General features: G+C 40.8%; 1 protein-coding gene across 4 annotated transcripts in view; it reads left to right on the top strand.

The window, feature by feature from the left end:
• Nucleotides 1-1,911: 1,911 nt before the first annotated feature.
• Nucleotides 1,912-22,027, top strand: part of LOC121909074 (SPRY domain-containing SOCS box protein 4-like) — a 79,786-nt gene continuing 59,670 nt past the window's right edge. For all 4 annotated transcript variants that reach the window (XM_042429458.1, XM_042429459.1, XM_042429456.1 and 1 more), the window contains exon 1: nt 1,912-2,141. The gene's annotated coding sequence lies outside the window, so the exon portion shown is untranslated. The remainder of the gene's footprint in view (nt 2,142-22,027) is intronic.

The raw sequence follows: 22,027 nt of genomic DNA on the forward strand, positions 1-22,027 counted from the left end.
TTATTTTTTACCTCTCATTTCAGTGTCTGTATGCAATTCAATATCTTCGTCCTGTATGCTTGGACAGGATGCAGCCTCAAGCAGGGTTGAATGAAACCTGGAAAATTGGTTTTGCCAGCTCAATTGTTGATGTAGTTTTTTTGTTTGTTTGTTTTTTAAACACAAAAGTAAATAAAAATCCATTTGAAGCTAAAATTGTATCAGCATTTTTATTATATTGCACTTGTACACACTTGTTAGGATGTTATGGTAATGATGAAAAATCTAAATATTACACAGCACATAATATACTCTTTTCAGTGGTCATAAAATAAACTAATTTTGAATGAAGAAACTTTCTCCATTTGCAGAATGAAAGTCTTGGGTGTAGGTTCCTATTACAAAATGTACAAAAATTACAAGAAATGTAAAAACTGTACAGAAAGCTGCATCCACGTTACTATTTTCTACTGTTCTTTATTACAAGTATAGAAAGTATTATCTATCCATTCATCCAGGGTGGTGAGGTATTTGTATTTACCTACTAGCACCACCAGGAGGAGCCAGATAACACCTGATAGATTTGACCAGTGCACAGGTTCACTCTACTGAATTCACTGATTTTGCATATCTGCTGGATCATTTTCATGCTCTGATATTAGAGGCCAATAAAACATTGATTTCTATTTAGCTCTCTCTAATGCACGTTTTCCGCAGAGTTGATCAATAAATATGGGTAAATGGAAATTGGGATAATTTCCATCATAATACATGTGGTGGCTGGATTCAGTAACTTATAATATAAAAAGGATGACAAGGCATTAGATTGTATTGATTCTATCACACAGCTGTTGGGGTTGTTCAGCCGATATAGTATTTGTCATAATGTGTGTCCCTATTACAACTCGATGCAAATCAATCAGTGCTACAACAAAGTAGTCTGAATTTCAGTTATATCAATTGACTCTTGCTATAACTCAATAGACTTCCACTTAACAACTCGCTGATTTGTTTAGTGATAAAAAATTGATTGAAAACACAAGAGCAGAGATATAAAACATGGGGATAATGATATGGCTTTTCACTTGATTAAAAATGAAAAGGTAGTTTTAAAAGTAGAGCAGATTGAAGGCTACATTTTAGAGTATGAATTGTAATCACTGTAATATAATTTAATTATTTAATCAAAAAAAGCACCTCACAAAGGTTAATATACTGTAACTAGGCATAGGCTACTAAATCTGCTGAAAATGTGCAATTGAAACATTTCCAATAGTCAAAATACTGAAAGAAGTTGAAATGAAAGTGGCAGCTCAAATACAGCCATTGAAAGGAGTTGAAATTGCTGTTAAAATTGAATAATGGAAATTGAAGTTTCAGTATAAGCTCTAAATGCAGTTGAAAGTGTTGACTGATGTGTGAGTTGCAGTGAAAGTGCTGAAAGGAATTGAAATTGAGTTGAAAAGTAAATGTGAGTGATAAATTGAGCTGAAAATGTTGTCTGAAGTGCAATCACTGAAAGCAGATCAACTAAGAGATGAAAGGCGCAGAATACAATATACTCTATAATTCAAACCAAATAAAATAGTGCAGAAACACTGGCAGGTAAAAAACAGCACCCCTTTATGCATGCTTTTGCTAGGTTTTGTACCATGTGACAGAAGGAAATGTCTATGCAAATACTGGTTTCAGTCGTCAATTAGCGTTATTATTATCATTGTTGTTGTTATTATTCTTATTATTAGTAGTAGTAGAAGTCGTAGAAGTAGTAGTAGTAGCAGTAACTAGAACTTGTACAGCTATAGAGTTTGGTAAAAATCGGACTGCGAAGTCTACGAGCAGCCCATAAACGCACCACATCTATCCGAGGAGCCAATAGCGTCAGAGCAGAATTCTGTGTTGTGGTGGAAGCGACCAATCAGCGCGCTCGCTCGCTGCGGAGTAAATGGACACTCAGCATCGGCTCCCTGATTGTCTGTCTGTATCGAGCTGCTGTTTAGTGCAACAAAGAAACCGTCGCTACATCGCTGAAATATGAAATAACATCGCGGGAATAACATTGTTGTCATTAACCGAGAAGAGCAGAGGCCTCTAGTGTTCTTCCCGCGCCGAGAAATCCTCAGAGAAAAGTGTCGTTTGGAGACGAGTTGAGTTTCTACTCGGTGAGTGTTTCTCTGTTTACACCGGATGAGTTGCCCGCAGGATTCAGAGCACTAGGTTATGTGTAGTTTTAGGCAGACAAGCAGAATGTTTTGTTTTAATTTTTTGATTGCTTATTGATGAATTCACACCGATAAAACGACATTTCTTTCTACAGCGTGGTTTACTTAAATAATATGATTGTCAGATAAAGTTAACACAGCTCAAAACAAAGACTGAACACATGTGTGCCTTATGTGCATGAATTCATGTGCTTGCGTGTGTGTGTGTGTGTCTGCACGATCACCTCTCTAGTCATACTGATGTCACCTCATCTGTCATCCTACGTCACAGTAATGAAATGCAAAGGTGGACTGTATCGCTGCTGCAGCTTTACATACATGTAAAACTCAATTCTTTGAACTGTCAGCACACTCCTGAACACATCACTAAAACACATTTCTGTACATTTTTTCCGGTTATTCTGCGGTCTAATAAAATGACTCAGACTCAGTTCTGTCATCCTTAATAGATTCAGTTTGACATAAAGCTTCAAACAGAGGCCTGAGCTCAAGGTACATCTCCCATCTTCTCTGCTGGACACTGCTGTAAATTGCCCCCTGATTTTCTGCCTCAAGGCACATTGACACTCAAGGGACCCCATGGGGTCTAGGGACACTTGTGTGTGTGTGTTTGTGTGTGTGTGTGTGTGTTGAGAGATGAGCTTTTATGAAATATCAGAAGAAACTTTATTCATGCATCACAGGAATAAGAATAATCTGGTTCTTAACTGCTTGTCCAGTAATCAAAACATTGTGACCCTTTTTTAAAGAGTCCTCATGACAGGTTGCTTTGAGAATTTCAACCAAAGTGTGATGTTTCCTATGCAGATTGTTTAATTTTAAGAGTTTTAGAGGGCTGTAGAGGTGAAACTCACCAGTATTTCATTCTAATAAAGCAAAGATTACATAAAAAGTCACAACATGATTGTGTTGTAACACTTTGCGGGGGTTCTAAACCTCCAGATTGGGAACCTTGAGTTAGTTATATGAACATTCGGAATCAGCTGTAAAAATAGTCAATTTTGACTTTAACTGTCAAACGCTATACACTTACTATTACTCATACTTTACCTACTACTCCATCATTACATGTTTCGAGGATTGAACCTCTCCTGGCAGTACTCCGTGAGTGATCGCTTCTCTCCACAGCTACACCTTGACATTTACTCAGCTTTATAGACAAGATGGGTAAGGTGACAAGGACACAGGAAATGGAGAGCAGATGGTAAGAGCAGGGAGGGGAGGAGAGGAGAGGAAAGAAGAGGTGGAGTGAAAAAGATTAGAGAGGAGGAGAGTCTGAAAATTGGACAAGGTGAGAGTGTGAGAAGAGGAAAGGTGGCAAGAGAACAAAATTGAGAGAGAAGAGTGGAAACAGGAGCTTACTCACTATGCATGTGACAGGTGCAGCTCTTTATTTGGTTTACTAACAAGTAACGGGCAAAAAAAAGTGTGTGTGTGTGTGTGTGTGTAGCAGGGGTGGGCGGAGTCAGCTAGTTGATGGATGACCTGTCGAGATAAGGGAGGGAGGAGGGGGTGTCGGGGGGTATAGATGGAGGAGGAGGGGGATGGAGCATTGTAATTGTGACAGGGGGTCATTTATCTGTCTGCAAGATCTGACCAGACGGTCACTATGGGAGATCAGGCTGCTCACCAACACCTCCCCTCCGTTGCTGCCTGTGTCTCTTTTTCTTCCATCTTCCATCCTTACTTCCCATCTCTTCTTCTGCTTCCCAGGTGTAATTTTTCTCTTCTCTTAGTCCCGCCTCTTCTCTCACACATTATTTCTGTCTCGTACATCTTATCCATCTGTTCTGCAGCACATCTTTTTCTCTTCCTGTCCTCACCCTCGCTCTGCCTGTTCTTCTTTCCTGCCTCTTAAGCTCTTGAACTCACTTGCACTCAAGTGGAAGTGCAATATAACGGTCACTAGATTCTGGCTCCAAAAATTCCCCAATTCCAATTGACTCCCATTTAAAAAGTGTCAACCTCCCTCTAGAAATACTAAGTCGTATTTTTTCTCAACAAGTCATTATGGTCTCAATTGTTAAATTTGGGGAGGAGGATGATTTTAAGCATTTTTACCTTTGGATTTTACTCTATCCCTGGTTGAGGGGCTTTTGGGACACTGCTTGAGTATTGAAGGTAGCAGAGGTCTCTGCAGTTTAAATGGACTTTACTCCCTCCCTTCAGTCATAGGTTTCCACTTGAGAGACTAGACTGCTACTAGGCTTGTTGCAGGTCTCATCAATGATGACTGTAGCAGATGAAATCTCCAATATTAAGAATGAGCTCTCCTCCAATCCAAGTCTCATAAATGATCTCCTCCAGCAGCAGTTACTGCTCCAAGATTGCTTGGCCTTCCTGGAAGTGCCTGGCGGTGGGGCTCTAGATGCTGGTTGTGTCCCACCAGCTCTCGGAAAAGCTGCCTCCTGGGTCTCAGTTGCAAAAGATAAACACTGAAGAATTTCGCTTCCCCTCTTTGAGACCATATGGATCTGATGAACATGACACGACTGATGATCTACCGTGCTTCAACTTCTATGCACCGCTCCAGGAGTTAGTGAATAGCATGCCCTCCTTACATCTAACTGAGCTTGCTACCCTGGAGGGATGGCGTAGGAGTCCCCGGTCCCGTCTCAGGAAGTGCTTTGGCCCGGCCCTTTGTCCAGCTTCTCGACTGACCCCTTTGCTTTAAACCCCAAAGCCGTTTGTCGCCTGTCACCCAGATTAGCCAAGCCAGTTACCACCTCAGCTGCTCTCAGTTCGCCTCCAGCTGCAAGTGCCACCACCTCCTTCCTTGCCAAGGTCGGCTACTTGTGTAACCTGCCAAATCCCTTCCAACCTCATAGTTTACACTGATGTGGGTAGCTCTGTGCCTGAAGTCTTGGTGTTGGGTGACTCCATTGTAAGATTTGTTAAACTCCCATCTGTCTTCACATATTGTCTTGGCGGGGGAAAGGTTGAGATTTTTATTAAACTTACTCCAACACCCATTGACTTTCACCCCTCAGTCCACACTGTAATAGTACACGCCGGAAATAATGACATCAGCCAATTGAGAGCCTAGAAATAAAGCTGTGAAATGTCTGGCCCCATACCTACTTTTTCAAAGAGCATTGAACGTTTTGGTCGTTTTTTTAGCCTCCACCAGTGGCTGCTAAATTTCTATCCGGCAGCAGGATATAATTTTACCAGCAATTTTGATCATTTCTGGACTAAGCAGGACTTCTGCAAAATGGAAGGGAACCAAGCAACTAGTCTCTAATTTTATCAATTTTATAGCTTTTAAATCTCTCTGACACACATCTCAGCATGATCCTTTCCACAATTTAACTTCTCCTCAGAAAAGCCCGTTTTACAACAGTGAGGGTCCTGCTGGCCTTTTCTGTGATTTTAAAAGTACCATTCCCGTTGTGACCAGGAACTGAAGGAACAGGTGTTCAGCAAGCCGTCTCTCTCCTCATAGGGTCACTCCATCTAATCTCATCAATCTCATTCACATTCCCTGCCGGCCTATGTCTCCTCCACTGCCCTGTGCCAAAATGCCAAATATATTCAAGAAAGGGATACTCAGTGTATAAAATAAGTCATTTGTGATCTCCCATTAGTTTGCTAACCTACCAGGCCTAATACTCGTTTTGATCTCTTCAACCTTGTCTGTCAACCTATATTGTTAGAAATTGTCAACAAAATGAACCCCTCTTCCTGTGCTCTGGACATTCTCCCCCTAAAGAAGTTTTTAACACAATCTGTCTTTTTATATTGAACACTTTTAATAGGTCCCTTTCTTCTGGTACGGCGCCCGCTATTGCAAAAATGCTCTTGTTCAACCCCTAATGAAATCTGGACTCAATCCAAATGATTTCAACAATTTTAGATCTGTCTCTAAACTTCCATTTTTAGCCAAAGTCCTGGAGAAGATTGTTGAAAATCACCTTGTAGCATTAATGAATGATAACTCTGTTTGAATCTTTCCAATCAGCCTTTAGAGCTCACCACAGTACAGAAACTGCCCTTCTTAAGGTCATGAATGACTTGCTTTTAGCTGCTGACGGTGAACGTCCCTCCATTTTAGTACTCTAGATCTCAGTGATGTGTTTGACACAGTTGATCACACTATCCTCTTGTCCCTTTTAGAGCAATGGGTGGGCACCAGTGGTGCAGCCCTTGAATGGTTCAAGTCATACCTTACAGACAGGACTTTCTGTGTTGGTATTGCTGAGTCTAGGTCTTCCACCTCTAGGCTGAATTGTGGGGTTCCTCAGGGTTTGGTGCTTGGCCCAATTCTGTTCACCATTCACATGCTGCCTTTGGGACATCTCATAAGATCACACAACATCAGTTTCCATTTTTACACAGACAGTACTCAGGTTTACCTCAGCTGTGACCCCAATAACTTCAATGACATTTTTTCACCGATGAACTGTCTCGAGGACATTCATAAATGGATGATTCAAAATTTCCTCAGCTCAACTCAAAAAAGACCGAAATACTTCTATTGGGCACATATGCCTGCAACACTCAAATGACAAACACATTAGGTTCATACTCTCATCTTATTACTCCGCAGTGTAGAAAACTTTTAACGTTTTAATTGACGGCAACCTCACTTTGAACAGTCATATCAAATCCGTCATACAGTCATGCTTTTTTTGAACTTAGGAAAATCTCTAAAATTAAACCATTTCTGTCTCCCAGAAACCTTGAAACAGTCATTCATGCTTCTATTTCATCACGGCTAGATTATGTCAACTCCCTTTTCTCCGTCTGCAGCAAAAAGTCTCTCTCCTCTCTACAGTTAATCCAAAATGCAGCTGCCAGGATTTTAACAGGTACCAGAAAATGAGAGCACATTACACCCATCCTTTCATCTTTGAACTGGCTGCCTGTTAGTTTAAGAGTTGATTTTAAAATTTTACTTATCATGTTTAAAGCCCGGAACGGTTTGGCCCCAAACTATAATTCTGACCTTTTAACTCCCCATGTGCTGTCACGGGTCCTGAGGTCCTTAAATGCTGCTCTCCTGGTGGTTCCTAAATCCAGACTAAAAAACAAAGTTGACAGAGCGTTTGCCATCAGGACTCCCAGACTTTGGGACAACCCCCCAGAGGAGTTTAGGATGGCTAAGTCTATCTCTTCATTTAAGTCTCTCCTTAAAGCACACTTTTATAGTCTATCATTCTTGTGATCCCTCTATCTTACCTTTCCCACACCATTGGTTTTATTGTTTTAATGTTTATTGTTTTCATGATTAACACTTTTATGATTCCTGTTGTTTTTTATTTTTATCCTGTAAAGCGACTTAAAAACCTTGTTTTGGAAAGGTGCCATACAAATAAAGCTTCTTCTTCTTCTTCTTCTTCTTCTTCTTATTATTATTATTATTATAATGGGTGACGTCACACTTTGCTACATCTGTCTTTACATCCAGTCTGTGCTTTCACTTGATCTATATTTACAGTGTGTTACTGCCTCCAGCGTTTCAACTTCTGGTTTCACTTGCTTTTCAAGTTCAACTGCTAACTGTTTTTCTCTCTTACTCTTTAAATGACAGTTTAAGTACTTTCTAGTATTCAAATTTTAGCTCATCTGCTTTCAGTGCTGCTTTTACACTGTCAATTCAACTCCTATGGGGCTTGAACGGGAAATGAAACATTTTAAATACTCTTATTTAAATGATTTCAGCTGCTTTGACCTCTGACACTTCAAACAATACTTAAAACATTTTAACTACAGTGTTTGCACTATGAGCAGCCTTTTCTACTCCTGGTTTACGTCCTTTGCATTTTCTGTCTCCTCCTTTGCTCATTCAGCTCTCTCCCTCCTAATCTCTGTTTTTCGCACTGTCTTTATTTCTCACTTTCCCCTCCCTTTTTAAAAATCTTCCCTTCTCCCCTTTATCCCTCCAGAGGGACTAATAAGCAGCGTTATGAGTCGGTGTGAGAAGAGAGGCAAATGGGATTCAGCTCGTAGGCCAGATAAGGGTTTTTTAACTCGACTGTGTCTTATCACAGCCTGTCACTGCTACTTAAACTGAACAGATACTGCCTGGCATTATGTATAAAGTAGTAAAAAAAAGCCTTAAATTGAGATGGCAGAAGTTCTGTCTGAAGTATGTTTGAGTAATCCCTGTGCAGAAGCTTGCCAATGATGTCAGAGTGCTAATTTAAATGCAGTGATGCAGAGATGGGCAACGTTTTCAGGCAAAGAACAGCACAGGAGTTTACTCAGTGTTATTACACATCAATTAATCAACATATTGCTCACAGAATAGACATTTTAATTAGATTTTAGGTCCATTTCTTCACGGTTGCAGGGCATATTGCTCATCTGCATCCTGCTCAGCGCCCAGTGTGACACCATGCTCATCAGTCAGTGACACAGGAGGCGTTTTTGTGACAAGACAGACAACATTTAATAGTCAGTATGAGCTGCTTTCCATCAGCCATCATTATTTTTAATTACTTTATTTCCCCACCTCCCCCACTGTGTTTGTTGTGCGCCACACCAGAGTACCACAGGAAGCAGGCTCTTACAGGAAGCAGACTCAAAGATCTGAACCTGTGAAGCCTCAAATTAGACTAAATCAAGGCGCAAAATAGATCACAGAGTGTTGTGTTTCTAATAGTGAGAGTCGTGTTTTGACGAGCATGAGCAAAGTGTTAAATTAGTGGTTTTTACATGATTTTGATCTGTCTATCTTTGTATCTGTCTAGTGCTGCAACTAACAATTACTTTCAATATCCATTAATCATTACTCATTTTGTCTATATAATGTCAGAAAATAGTGAAATGTGGCCATCAAAATTTCCAAAGTGATATATTGAAACAGCTTGTGGTATCTGACCAACAGTCAAAAACCCAAATATATTCTTTTTTTATATAATTTATGGTTAAGAAAAGTAGCAAATCCTCATATTTGAGAAGCCGGAACCAGGGAACTTTTGACATTTTAAGCCATGCTGGCGGTGTGGCTCTAGGGATGCTGATGTTGGTCGATCAGTCAATCCGTCGATCCACCACTTTGGTTCAGACTGAAATATCTCAAATCTGATGGAGTTTCACATAATTTGGTACACATAGTTATGTCACTCTCAGGACAAATTGTATAGCTTATATAACTTTGTTGATCCCTTAACTTTTCATGTAGCTGTTTAACACCAGATGAATTGGAGAAGTGAAGAATTTCCAAATAATTTTCTTGTAATTTCTGGAAAGAACTATGTAATTTGGTAGTAATATATAGGGAAGTAGGAATGTCCTTGAAAAAAAAAAACACACCGCATAAACCCAAGTAAAAATTGCTTCATCACACATTTATTATTTGAAACTTAATGTTCCATATGTTGTATTGTATCCTTGCTGTAGACAAATTTCAGTGAATTTCAGAAAACAAAGACAAAGTTCAGCTGACTTGCTGTGCCCTGTCTAGATCTGACTCTCTAGGTTATGCTAGCAATTAATTGGAATTGATTGAGTGGAAATGTATCACTTGAACATGTTAATTAGAACCAAATTTCATATGTCTTTTCAAAAATTACAAGGAAATTATTCAGAAATTACAGACTTAAAAATAAATGCGTTAACCCATCTAGCACCATCATAAGATCAATAAATAAATCAATAAAAACAATGCTGATTTCTTCCTGTGGTGCCTACTTGAAAGTTATTCTTGTTCGGTAAATTTCTGATTTTAGTCAGCCTGGTGGAGACAGTTTGGCCAGCTGATTCTGACGACAGTTACGTCCGAATGTAGGTCGGAGTCGGTGTGGATTGAGCGGACTTAACGCTTCAGTAATGCTTATTGTAAACGCCACTCATGTCTCAATTTTGATGGGGATTCCCAGGAAGTCTTGATGCATTAAAAAAAAATGACTCGAACAATTAATAGATTATCAAAATAGTTAGTTATCTGATTAACTCTCATTATTTCAACTCTATATCTATGTATGTATGTATGTATGTATGTATGCCCGTATCTATCCACATATCTGTGAATCTCTCTCTCTCTCTCTCTCTCTGTCTATATATATATATATATATATATATATATATATATATATATGTCTGTGTCTTTCTGTCCTTGGACAACCACGTAAATATATGCATGTTATGCTGGCAGATGGAGTGGGAATGGATTTATATTCAGCAGCCTTTTGTTAAGTCAGTGATAGACTGCTGAGCTTACAAAAAATGTGCACACACACACACTCGCAGACACACACACACACACACAAACATGCAGACGTCACTCAAGGAAAACAGCTCTCTCATGCAGTGCTGCGCTCTAAAGTCGACGGCAGTGACATTAACTGCTGCAGAGAGGAACAAACAGGAAGACGACGTGTTCCTCCTGCCCTTGACAGGTGCTTAGTGTCTAAATGCAGTGTACAGCTTGTGTGCTCACACCTGTGTGCAGGCAGTGTTGTGACTGTGATTCACCGATGACTCACAGAGGCCATTAAAATGACAGGATAACCAAAGTAATGGTGCACTTAACAGTAATACAGGCAGATTTCCTTCTGGTGCTTGTCAACAAAGTAAATAGCAGAGATGAATTTAGTAAGTCATATATTTCCAGGAACCAGTCGTCGTGTGCAACTTTTCTGATGCATCTCCTTGTGTTATAGCTTGCTCATCAGTTTATTGGGTGAGGTTGACTTGTCATCTTGTTGTCATCCTGTATGATATGCGTCAGTTTGTCTAGGAAAGATTGCCGCAGTGAGTCGTTAATCAAAGTCATACTCACGGGGAATACCGACAGTAGAGTTGGAACCCTTGGTGAGACAAACAGACCTTGGTTTCAGCTAACGTCCGCTCCCCGTGAAACGCGTCATCTCAGCTCATTTCACCTTGTCCCTGTCCTGTCCTTTTGTCACGTATTGTTTGGCTACCTGTCGTTCCCGATCACCCCGTCTGTCATCTTGTCTGATCTGATCGGAAGTTTGCTCCGTCTTTTAGTTTCTGGAGAGTAAAGGGGGGACGGCATGGAGGGAGTAGCGGTGTGCTCATTTGCATATAAATGATAGCAGTGTTTGTGTGTTGCTGTGCTCCTGCTCACTTGGCATTTTGTGGTGATTCATTGTTTTGTGTGTTTGTTTGCGTGTGTGCTTGCCTGTGTTTGTGTGTTTTCCTCAGTTTTTGAAATGTTTCTTCTCTCCTTTTTCCTGTGTGTGTCAGTGCAGCGTCATTATGTGTCAGTGCCGGGACAATCAGCACCGATTCAGCTCTTACTGCCGCATTATGCAGTCTGCCTGTGATTTCATGGCTTTCGTGAGACTGTGTGATGGCTTTTCCCGGTCGGATAAAATCAATTGACTCATCCTGGAATGTAAAGCATGTGATCGTTTTGGCTAGAGGTAAAAAAACTTGAGATAATAGTGAGGAAAATGAGATGGAAAGAAAACAAAAAGCACTCTGGGTAAAAGTGTCTGGTTGGATGTTATTGAGATGATTTTTTTTTTGTTTTGTTTTACTGAACTTGAAACAAAAGGATTTCCTGTCAGACACTCTATTTAAAAGCCCCAAAGAGTTCTCACATATCCTCTCTGAATGTTTCTGTAACAGGAATCCTTGCTGGCTTCTCCGTCTATTTACTTGTAAGTCCAAAAATAGAGCAGACAGCACCCTAAGGCCGGGTTACCACACATCATATTCACACTAATATTAGACTTGATATTAGATTTGTCCTCAGGCTTTAAAGGGAATGGGATGAAACCAGTGCTGAGGTGCTTGTGGAAAACCTAGACAAAGACATTTTTTGTACTTTAATATAGCTGTAGGGCTGGAAAACATGACCAAAATATCTATATCACAATCATTTGAGCAGACTTTTGATTTGTCACAGTAGGAAGAGCACAGGTGTTACTAATAACATTTACGATGGATGAACTGTTTTTCATTCTTTACACAACTACTTCTGCCACTTTTCCTTTGTACAAATGAGTTCACCACCATGAATGCCTTCAAGGAGGGACTGATTAAAAGTGTGCACTGTTATCCCCATTTCCTCTTGGTCATTTGGAACAGGTATAAACACTTCTGCCTTTAGATGTGGTTGGATGACACGTCATGCAAACTAGTTCATTAGTTCATTACTCATCATGTTGAACTAGAGCAGCGTGGCTCTAGGGAAATGTCGGTCTGTCCTCGTGCTCCTTAGCACACACAATGCATTGCTTTCTCTCAGGGTACTTGAAGTAATGGAGCTCTTGGATTCAACGAATGCAGGTATTGGGAGCCTGTGAGTAAGCCATAGCAACGTCTTCCAGCGGCTAATGCTAGCTTGGAGCCTCGGTATGAGAGGAGTAGCAAGCCAGAAGTAGATTTCTCGTATTGATTGACAGCCGTGAGCCCCCACCCCTGACTTTGGCCTCGTCTGATTGGTTAGAAGGGTGAGGCTCGCTTTAAAAACTTGAGAATGAAATATCTCGGCTGCCAGGTTGCTCAATAGGCCTGGATCACAGAAGTCTTTTAACAGCACTTCTTCACATTTAGATATACTTTGGAGCATATTTCAGCTAAAAAAATATAAGAGAAAACATACTGTAGCTTTAACTCAACCTTAACTTTTCATCTGCTGCCATCATCAGGTCAAATATTTTATTCATCCAATACTTTGCAAAACTAATGACATTTCCATCAGCCACAGTTGTGCCCTGTGTTTAGCATCAATTAGCAAATGTTAGCATACTAACACGCTAAACTCAGATGATGAGCATGATAACATACCTGCTAAACATCATGTTAGCATTGTCAGTGTGAGCATGTTAGCATGTGGATGTTAACATGTAGCTCAAAGCACCTATGTGCAAACTCACAGAGACTCTAGCGTGGCTGTAGAGTCTCGATGTTGTTTTAACTGACAGTTAAAAGCTTTTACCGAACATACCTGCACAAACCAAATTAGATCACTAACTCACTAACCAAAACGGAGAACATGTGCAAGCATGGGCGCCAGGTTATGTTTTAAAATGGGGGAGCAAACTCTCCCAGAAAAAAAACAAAATTCCTGCATTTCTACACCATCTAACCTCTTGGATTAAGTCAAGAAACAGCCACGTGCACTATTCTAGATTAGTTAGATTGAGGTGTAGCCTTAAAATTTCGTATGTTACCTAAAATCTTATTATTGGAAATCGCAAGAAAGTTTCAGAGCGACAGAGACACAGAGCGTCCCCGTAACCATAGTAACTCTCTCTCACTCCTGCCTGCGTGCACACGGCGCGAGAGGAGAGGGAGAGATGCTACTGCCAGAAGAGCCGTTGACTGAGATTACTCTGCACAGCATGCATGGGAATAAATTACAACAAATAACAGATTTGTGTATATTTCTCACTTTCCCCCTGATGGTCTGAATAACTCGGCTGCTGCTCGGTTCTGCTGTTTCACTGTGCCGCTCTGTCTTGTCTTTCCATGCGCTGTCAGTGTCCTCTTTCCGTGCCGCGACGTTATCAGTTATGAATTTGTTTTTCACTGTGTGAGAAAATGCATGTGTGGCAAGCGAGCATGTGAAAAGTGTCAATTGTGTGAGTCTCACGGTCAGTGCGTGAGAGTTGGCAGCCCTGTGTCAGCCTCAGTGCATTTTTGGTTATTCGCCCAGCTCTTCTTGGCAGATACTCTGAGCCAAATGGGGATAAACTGTTTTTCAACTCATCGCAAAAACAAATGCTGCCATAACTGATTATTGATTTTGACTCAGTGGACTGTTGAGTCTAAGATTTCTGTCCACAACTGTGGGTGAGAATCGCCACTGCCTCATATACTGTATATATGGTACTACGCCTCCATATACCAATCCATCGGTCATCAGTGCAACATCATATAACATCATGTAAACCCACAGTGGATAAAATTAACCATATTATCTCGTTTGCTTGAATATACATGCTTGAAGAAGCCATGCCATAAAGCAACTCTTGGTGCAGCAAAAGCAAAAAATCCCAATGAAAAGCTTTGAAATTATGTCAAAACTACTCAATATCTGAATCTGTGCACCTAAAACAGTTAAATTCCTTGTCCTTATCTTATCAATGTAGCAGGTCAATGAGTCCAGAAATAGTCTCCGGCCTCTGTAGCTTTGACGGCAGAACTGCATGATAGTGTCGATATTATCTGCTAATGCTGTGGGACAGCCTGCGTTTTAAAAGTGTGAGGGCATTTCCTTCTCTGCCTCCCACTCTCTCCCTCTTTCCCTCTCTTTGTCTCTCTCCGTCTATTTTCTGGCCATAATTACAGAGCTCATGAAAGCGTTTAGGGTCTCATGAATATTTAGATCTCAGAGGGGAAGTGTCAGGGGAGACCCATGTGTGGCTGGTCTGCCCTAATTATGGAGATACGCTTCCACACACTCTCACACACACACACACACACACATGCGCGCACTTAAAATGACGGAGGAAGGCCAGAAAATGATCAAAAGCTCCCAATTTGGGAAAAGTTAATATAGGCTTAAATAAAGGTATGACCATTCTGAAAAACTGGCACATGTGCACACACACACACACACACACACACACACAAGTACACACAGCCGGCAGGGAGATAATAATAGTGCAGCTGGTTGTGGCTTGCAGCTGGTTCTTACTGCTCCCTATTGTTGAATAGTGAGCTAATGATGGACACCAGCCCGGCAGATTAGTAAAGAGCACTGGGTGTATTTGTGTTTGTGATGCATGCGTGTGTGCACGTTCATTTGAGACCGGGATCAGGGTTTGACTCAAGTGTGACTGTGATGGGCACCATTGAGTCAAGAGGAGACAGGAAGGTGGAGTCATGTTTTTTTAACTAAAGGAGGAAAGAAGGAAGTAGGTTTTACGAGGAGAATTATATAGAAATACAGAATCTTCATCGGGGATAAAAGAGGGATGAAAGCAGAGTGAGCGAAAAAAAGATGTAAGGAAATTCGGTTAAGAGAAGCACAAGGCCGAATGAGACGGATAAAGAGGAAGGAAGGAGTTAGGATGCGACAGGGTGGGCGGACCGAGAGAGAGGAGGAGAGAAGAAAAGAGGAAGGAAAGACGGTGTGAGAGAAAGAAGACAGGTGAGAAGAAGGTGAGAAGGAAGCAAACAGGAGAGACGGGGAGGTGAGAGGAAAAGAGGTTTGTATTGTAATGAGTCATCCCAGACGGGGAAAGACAGCAGAGGATGGAAGTGACTGGTGAGAAGAGAGGAGAGAGGTGAAAGGAAATGTGGGAGAAAGAGCGAGAGACCTAAACAGCATATGAGGAGGATAAGAAAGAGAAGAGAGGGGCATACTTCCCTGCCAAGGTGAGAAGCGAGGGTGGCGAATTAAAACACGAGCTCATGTTTAGTCTCAGAATAGAAAATAGCATGATGATGATATAAATGATTCATAGCTACAGTTAAGTGTGTATACTTTATGAATTCATAAAGCTCACACACTGTAGCTGCACTGTGATCAAGAGATAAAAAAACACTCCCTTAGGCTACCGTTCATATTAGTATTTATGAGATCACTGCAAACTTATGAGCGAGCTAGCCTCAGATACTGGATCATTGAATTACATAATAGACAGATGGGTGACCAATTAAAGGAAAAACCAATACAAAGTGATCTAGTAAGGTGCTGGTCCTCCGTGAGCCTCCAGAACAAGTTTAGTTCTTCCTGATGTAGATTCTCCAAGTCTCTGAGTCTATTGTTAAGACCCGGCTCAAGTGGCCACAACAAGAGGGAGACACACCAGTTAACCAAATGAAAGTCAAATTAAAAGGTAGCTTAAGTAATTCAAGTATGAAGTGTGGATGTCGGCAAAGTCAGTAGTGTGATGTGAATGAGTGGAAGATGTTTGTGGGTGTTGTAAGGTGCATAAAAGCAAAGTAAATAACTAAAGTAACACATAACCAAACGGGTGGAGCAAAGTTGCAGCAACGCAAGAAGGCTCAGCAGGGATCATCAACCCCCCCCCCTTCCCCGTCCCCCCCCAAGACAGGGTCCCAACAGGATCACTGGGTTCTAAAGCAAATAAACAAAACAATCTGCAAAACAAAAACAACCTACAAAGAAAACTCCCCTGGGCTGTTTAACCAACCCTGGCTGGTTCAAAAAGTTTGAACATTAGCTGGAGGATTTGAGGCTGCAACAGCTCTCGTCATGCAGAGCTAAGTGAGAGTGTTTTATCTTACCACATGTGACAGGTTCATCAGGATCAGGAGTTTTTAGGTCCCTCTCACCATCCAACAACACAGCAGGAACCTCAGGAATGAAAACACAGAAACAGTTTCAAGCGCAGGAGACGGTTCTTTCATATCAGCCTGTGTAACTTCCAAATCTTTTCCTGCCATTTCACAGTCTTAAGATCAAATGCCCAAATGGTTGGCTAACAACTGGAATGGGACAAGACGGAGCAGGCTCAACAACCTGACTCGGTTCCCCAGCGAACTGGCATGTTTTGCACGACTTCACGTTTGGAGACATTGCTCTTTAACGAAGGCCAAAAAAAATAAGGCCAGACATGGTCATAAGATTTTGTTATCCCTAAATGTCCACAACCACCATGCACAGTTTGCAACACCACATCACAGAACTTACTCGGCACAACAACCTGAAAAATTGCTTCACCAACAAAGTCGCCATCACAGCGCACCCACTTTTCCACCAGTAGGTCTTCCAGGGCAAAGTACCCATGAGCAACATCTCTTACTTTTTCAACTGGCAAAACCTCATCCCACAAAGCAGACAGGGAGGAATCAGTCCTTTGGCCCTTCACCCATTTCTTCCTTGAAATACTTTAAGTTAGTTGCCTGACACTTAGAAACACAACTTGAAGACTTACACCTCCCTTCCAAGCTCATCCAAGACCAAGGTAGTTGGCACGGTGAACAAAGTCAGTGCTGCAGGGCATGTAACTCCCTTGTGTTTACACTTGATTACAATTATAGTAGTTTTAGATATTATCAAAAAATACACTCTGGCAATGCAAGTCTCCATCATCACAGTTTTTTTAAAAAAATAAATAAAAACTAATATCATCAGAATAATTTGAAAGATTGTTCTATTCTATAATCACCTAAAATTTGAAATATGGTGGCCTAAAGTGCAAATTATGAGGGTTCAGGGACACATTAAGTCATTTTCCCATGTCGGCCATGTTCAGCCCAACAAGTTGCTACAATGTCATAATAGCTCATGTTTATTCACATTTTCACCATTTTAGAATAAAGCAACTTGCTGGAAATGTATTGTTAAGAGGTAGATTTGTATCTGGCACTCACTCTCACATTTCCAAAACTTTTTTTGCTACACTCACATCTTTTTACTACAATTTTCAACAAGACTACACACGTAGACAATCTCTCCATCGACTCTGGCTAGGTAATATAACACTACTCCAGATACTGACAGTAACAACATGAACCGAGACTACACAAAGTTATCAGGTTGTAAGAAATAAACTGTGTCTTAAACCCTCAATGGACAGCAGGGGTTAAAAAAAAAGTTAAAAAAAAAAAAGTAACATCAGCATTATCTGAAATTCCTGCTATTTGCTTGCTGCAAACGTTAAAAGCACAAAAGCCCCCATATTCTGGATATTATATCAGTAACTTCAGCATATGAACTATGCACAACAGTTTTTACATTTTTCCCCTGAAAAATTATAAGCACAAGGCAGTGATGTATTTCCATTTCAAAGCTATCATTCTGCCAATCCTATCAGCTGTCACACACTGAAACTCTAAACACACACGAAAGCCAGATAAACTCACAGTAACAGTGTGAGCATCTTACCTTTTTTAAAACAAGCATTTCTTCAACACCAGTTCCTGTGTTAAACTCTCTGTAACCTCATGGGAATCCAGTGCTCTGACCAGATTGCTCCATGCTAATATCTAATTATGCATTCTGAACTAACATGGAGGTTTCCCTCTCGGGATGTTGAACCTTTACCACTCATTACTTTTGTAATTCATGCAGTTTATGGCACAAAAAACCTTCCTCATGCTGATTTCCCCACAAAGCTTTGAGTCAATCTGGTTTGTTTTTTGTGCAACTTATAATAACATCACTCTGACATCTGTGTATATATTATAATTGCATTGAACTGTACCGGAGAGCAACTTCATTACCATGTGAAAGGCTCTAATTATGCTCATCAGTGTGGTCTTGTTTTTATGTGGAATATCCCTTTTGGATGGCAGCATCCAGACATGAAAGAAGAGTTCATTTCCATGACTACAGTAACCGTCTTCTTGTCACCGTTAAAAATCTGACACAGTCCTGGGAGTTCTGTCGTCTGGTCGTTTTTGAGTGCTGTGGTCACGACAGGAGATCGAGCTCGTCTCACCGCCACCATGTGTGAGCTTTCATCAGGCCACTTCACAGCCCTCTGAGCGGAAACCAGACCACCACCACATGCTGTGGAGGCACGCTGCTGCCTCACAGACAGTGACACACACACACGGGTATGATTATGAACACAGGCGCACACTCAAAGACACACAAACGCACGTGTCAGCGTCACTTATAGCAGACCACAGTTTGATGAGGTGTGTCAGCAGTCTGAGAGTAGCAGATCCCACTCTGGGTGTGTGTGTGTGTCAGAGAGACAGAATCGGTTAGCATTTAGTAATCACTTAATCATATAATAGAAATCACTCTTCATCAGACACCATCAGATAGTCACAGCACTGGATGGGCTTATAATTCATTCAGCAGCTGTGTGTTTGTGAATATCTGTATGTGTGTATGTTTAGCTCCCAGTGGAAGGCAGGAAGAGGTGGCGGAAATAATGTATTTATTTATAAATGTTTATGTTTATTTATGCATGCATTATATTAGCTGAGCATCGAAATGAATAAATCATTCCACTGTAGCTTGCAGTCTGTCAGAACGCCTTTTCAAGTGTTTCTGAGCGTCCTCAGCGCCGGATATCGCTGAGTTTTAGAGTCTGGTTTTTGTATTTTCAAATGTGTGAAGATATTTGCCACTGGTTTCCATTTTAAAACCAGAGCTGTTGGATATTTGTGAGTCCAGAGGGGGAAAAAGAAGTTGTTATCATGAAAATGCCAAACATTACTTGTCAAATATCCAACCCTCCATCTCTTTTCTCTCACACACAGAATGATTTAAGCCGCCAGTACGATTCAAAGGAAATGGAAATTGGTGTTTTTTCACAGGCGATACAATGTAGTGGGAAAACAAGCTCTGCAGTGGGCTTTGATTGCCACAGTATGTGCAAGTCTCCAGTCAGAACTTTGTCTAATTCATGTAGAATTACACAAGTAAGAAGTTGTTGTTGTTGTTTTTTTACGCACTGGCTATCTATTGTTATTAATTACACACTGGCTGGCTGGACCAATCTTGAGACCAAGACTGTTTTTATTTTAAAACTTTCCATTCACACCGCCCATATAGCAATGCTCTCATTCATTAGAGCTTTGTGTGCACGCTAAGGTTAACTCAGAATAGAATAATGGTACTCGCACCTTTCAGGTAAATGTGGAGATGTACTGGCCTCATTTATCATGGCAGCACATGCATGAAGTCATTAAGGAACAGAAGCAGCCAGTCACTATCTGTACTTGTACTTTTGAGGGAGTCTAGATTATGATGAATACTGGTGATGAAGTGTCCAGGAACCTGGGATCATATGTTTGGGTCTGATTCATGGCCCTTATGTAGAGTACAGGATACTCCAAACTGTAGAAATACATTTCACATTAATGATACAAAGTTAATTCTTCTGTGACTTTTGGTTTTACAGTGTGATAGATTGCTTTTTCAACAGCATGGATAGATGGAGATTTTTAAACCACTTCACTGCTATTTTAGAGCAAAAACTAAACAAACATACGCAGATTAAAATGGCTGCAGCTCCTGAGCCACAATGACTATGTGCATAATTAAGGTCTTGCCAGAAGGGAAACCTTCCAAAGTTTCTTGTGAAAGTGTCAGAAACACACACAAGTGATACAGAAACAGAGCAGAAGGTCTTTTGAAGTCAGTAAAATTTGAAAAATCTGCCTAAAATAAAAAAAAAGTCTCAAAAAGTTTTGTCTGTAAAGGTCAAAGACAATGTGAGGCTGTAAGCAAAATACCAGTGAACACCTGCCTCAAATTTGAAGAAGATAACACACAGTATGACAATTCTTCATTGTTTTTTTTTCTCATGAAAAGGCCCAGGCAGATTTCCAAAAAGAACATCTGGAGACTCCATATTTTTGTAAACACGAGATCTTCCTGATCACTGCAACACCGCAATAGGTGTGACAAAGTGAGGTAAGAAAGGGAGAAAAGGCCAACTAGGATTCTGGTGTCCTCGTTATTGAAGTTAATGAAAGTGGTCACTTCTTTTGGAAGATCAAATGGCTGGCTGACTCCCTCCTTGTCCTCTGTTGCTAGAAAAAAACTATTTCTTTATTCTGCCTCCTTGTTTGGTTTGGGGAACAGTTTCCTTGTCTTTTTTTTTTTTTTGTCTTTTTTTGCTTCTGTAAAAATTGCACTAGAATTGGTCCTAAATTATCTTCCTCCTCCTGTATCATTAGCAGTGACATTCAGCACAGCTGGAGCTTCTGATGCTTTTGTTTGCGATTTCACCGCCGGGATTATTTCCAGCATCATATCATCTTCGTTCACCTTCCGGCATAGAGGACAGACCTCCAGTGGGGCATTTACACCTACACCTACCAGCTACACCTTTGACAGCCTTTCAGCACCACACCAAACTTGATTTCAAAATGAGAACGCTGGAGGCTTTTGAAAAGCACTCAGAACAGAAGTACTATATCATCCAGTCAGCACTTTGTGCTTTACTACTGAAATGATTCTGTGTGTGTGTGTGCGAGAGAGAGAGAGAGAGAGAGAGAGAGAAAGAGATGGAAAAGAGAGGAGAGCAGAAAAAAATACACTGCCACTTGTGGGGGATTACAAGAGATGAGCTCTCAGTGAAGCAGATGTGTGTGAATGAGTGGGGAATGTTTGCCATCTTTTCCTCTGCATGTGATGCCGAGGAAGAGATGGACAAAAGGAAATGGCAAGAAATAGAAAGTGCATCAGGGTCACATAACATGGAGCGCTTCTGTTGTTGCTTATGACTTATTTATTCATTCATTTTCAGTTTTTCATTTAGCAAGGATCTGGGTCAGACGCTGTAGAGAGTGTGTGTCTGTGTGTATATAAGAATGAGAGGAAGAAATTTATAAGGACAGATGTTTTTGTTCAGTTTTGAATACTGGAATTTAGCTGGACAGACAGATGAGGCTGTTGGCAGGTCAGTGGGCAGATGTACGTGCAGGATATGAGACAGGCTCAGAGACGAGCAGACAGACTGGCATTCAGATAGATGAACAGACAGACAGACATATGCGAGCCAGCTGGTTCTCATCCCCTCTCATCCCTTTCCGCGGCCTCTTGCTCGGGACCGAACAGGTGCTTTTATTCACATGACAGATGCTGACAATTTGTGGCAACATGTTGTGTACAAGTGTGATAAGAAAAGCATCAGTTTGCTTCAGGGCTTTAGCCTCCGGGTTGGTTTATCTGAGTCGGTAACAGATCTGACTGATCGCCTTGAATAAGTCAAAGAAACAGGAGGTGGCAGTGAAACTTGAGGCTGTACATGCAGCATACAATGTGTGTTTGTGTGTGTGTGTGTGGGTGTGTTAGAGAGGGTGATAGAGACAGCAAAAGTGTGGATAAGAGCTGAAACAATTAGTTGATTAATCTATTGACACCTATTCTATTTATTTACGATTTTCTGCTTTTCTTTGCTTTATATGATCGTAAACGAAATATCTTTTGGACTCTTGGTTGGACAAAGCCAGCAAATTTGAAGGCATCACCCTGAGATTAATCCAGAAAATAATCGACAAATGAATCAATAATAAAA

This window comes from Thunnus maccoyii, chromosome 12 (genome assembly GCF_910596095.1).
Source record: "Thunnus maccoyii chromosome 12, fThuMac1.1, whole genome shotgun sequence".
NCBI classification, from domain to species: Eukaryota; Metazoa; Chordata; class Actinopteri; order Scombriformes; family Scombridae; genus Thunnus; species Thunnus maccoyii.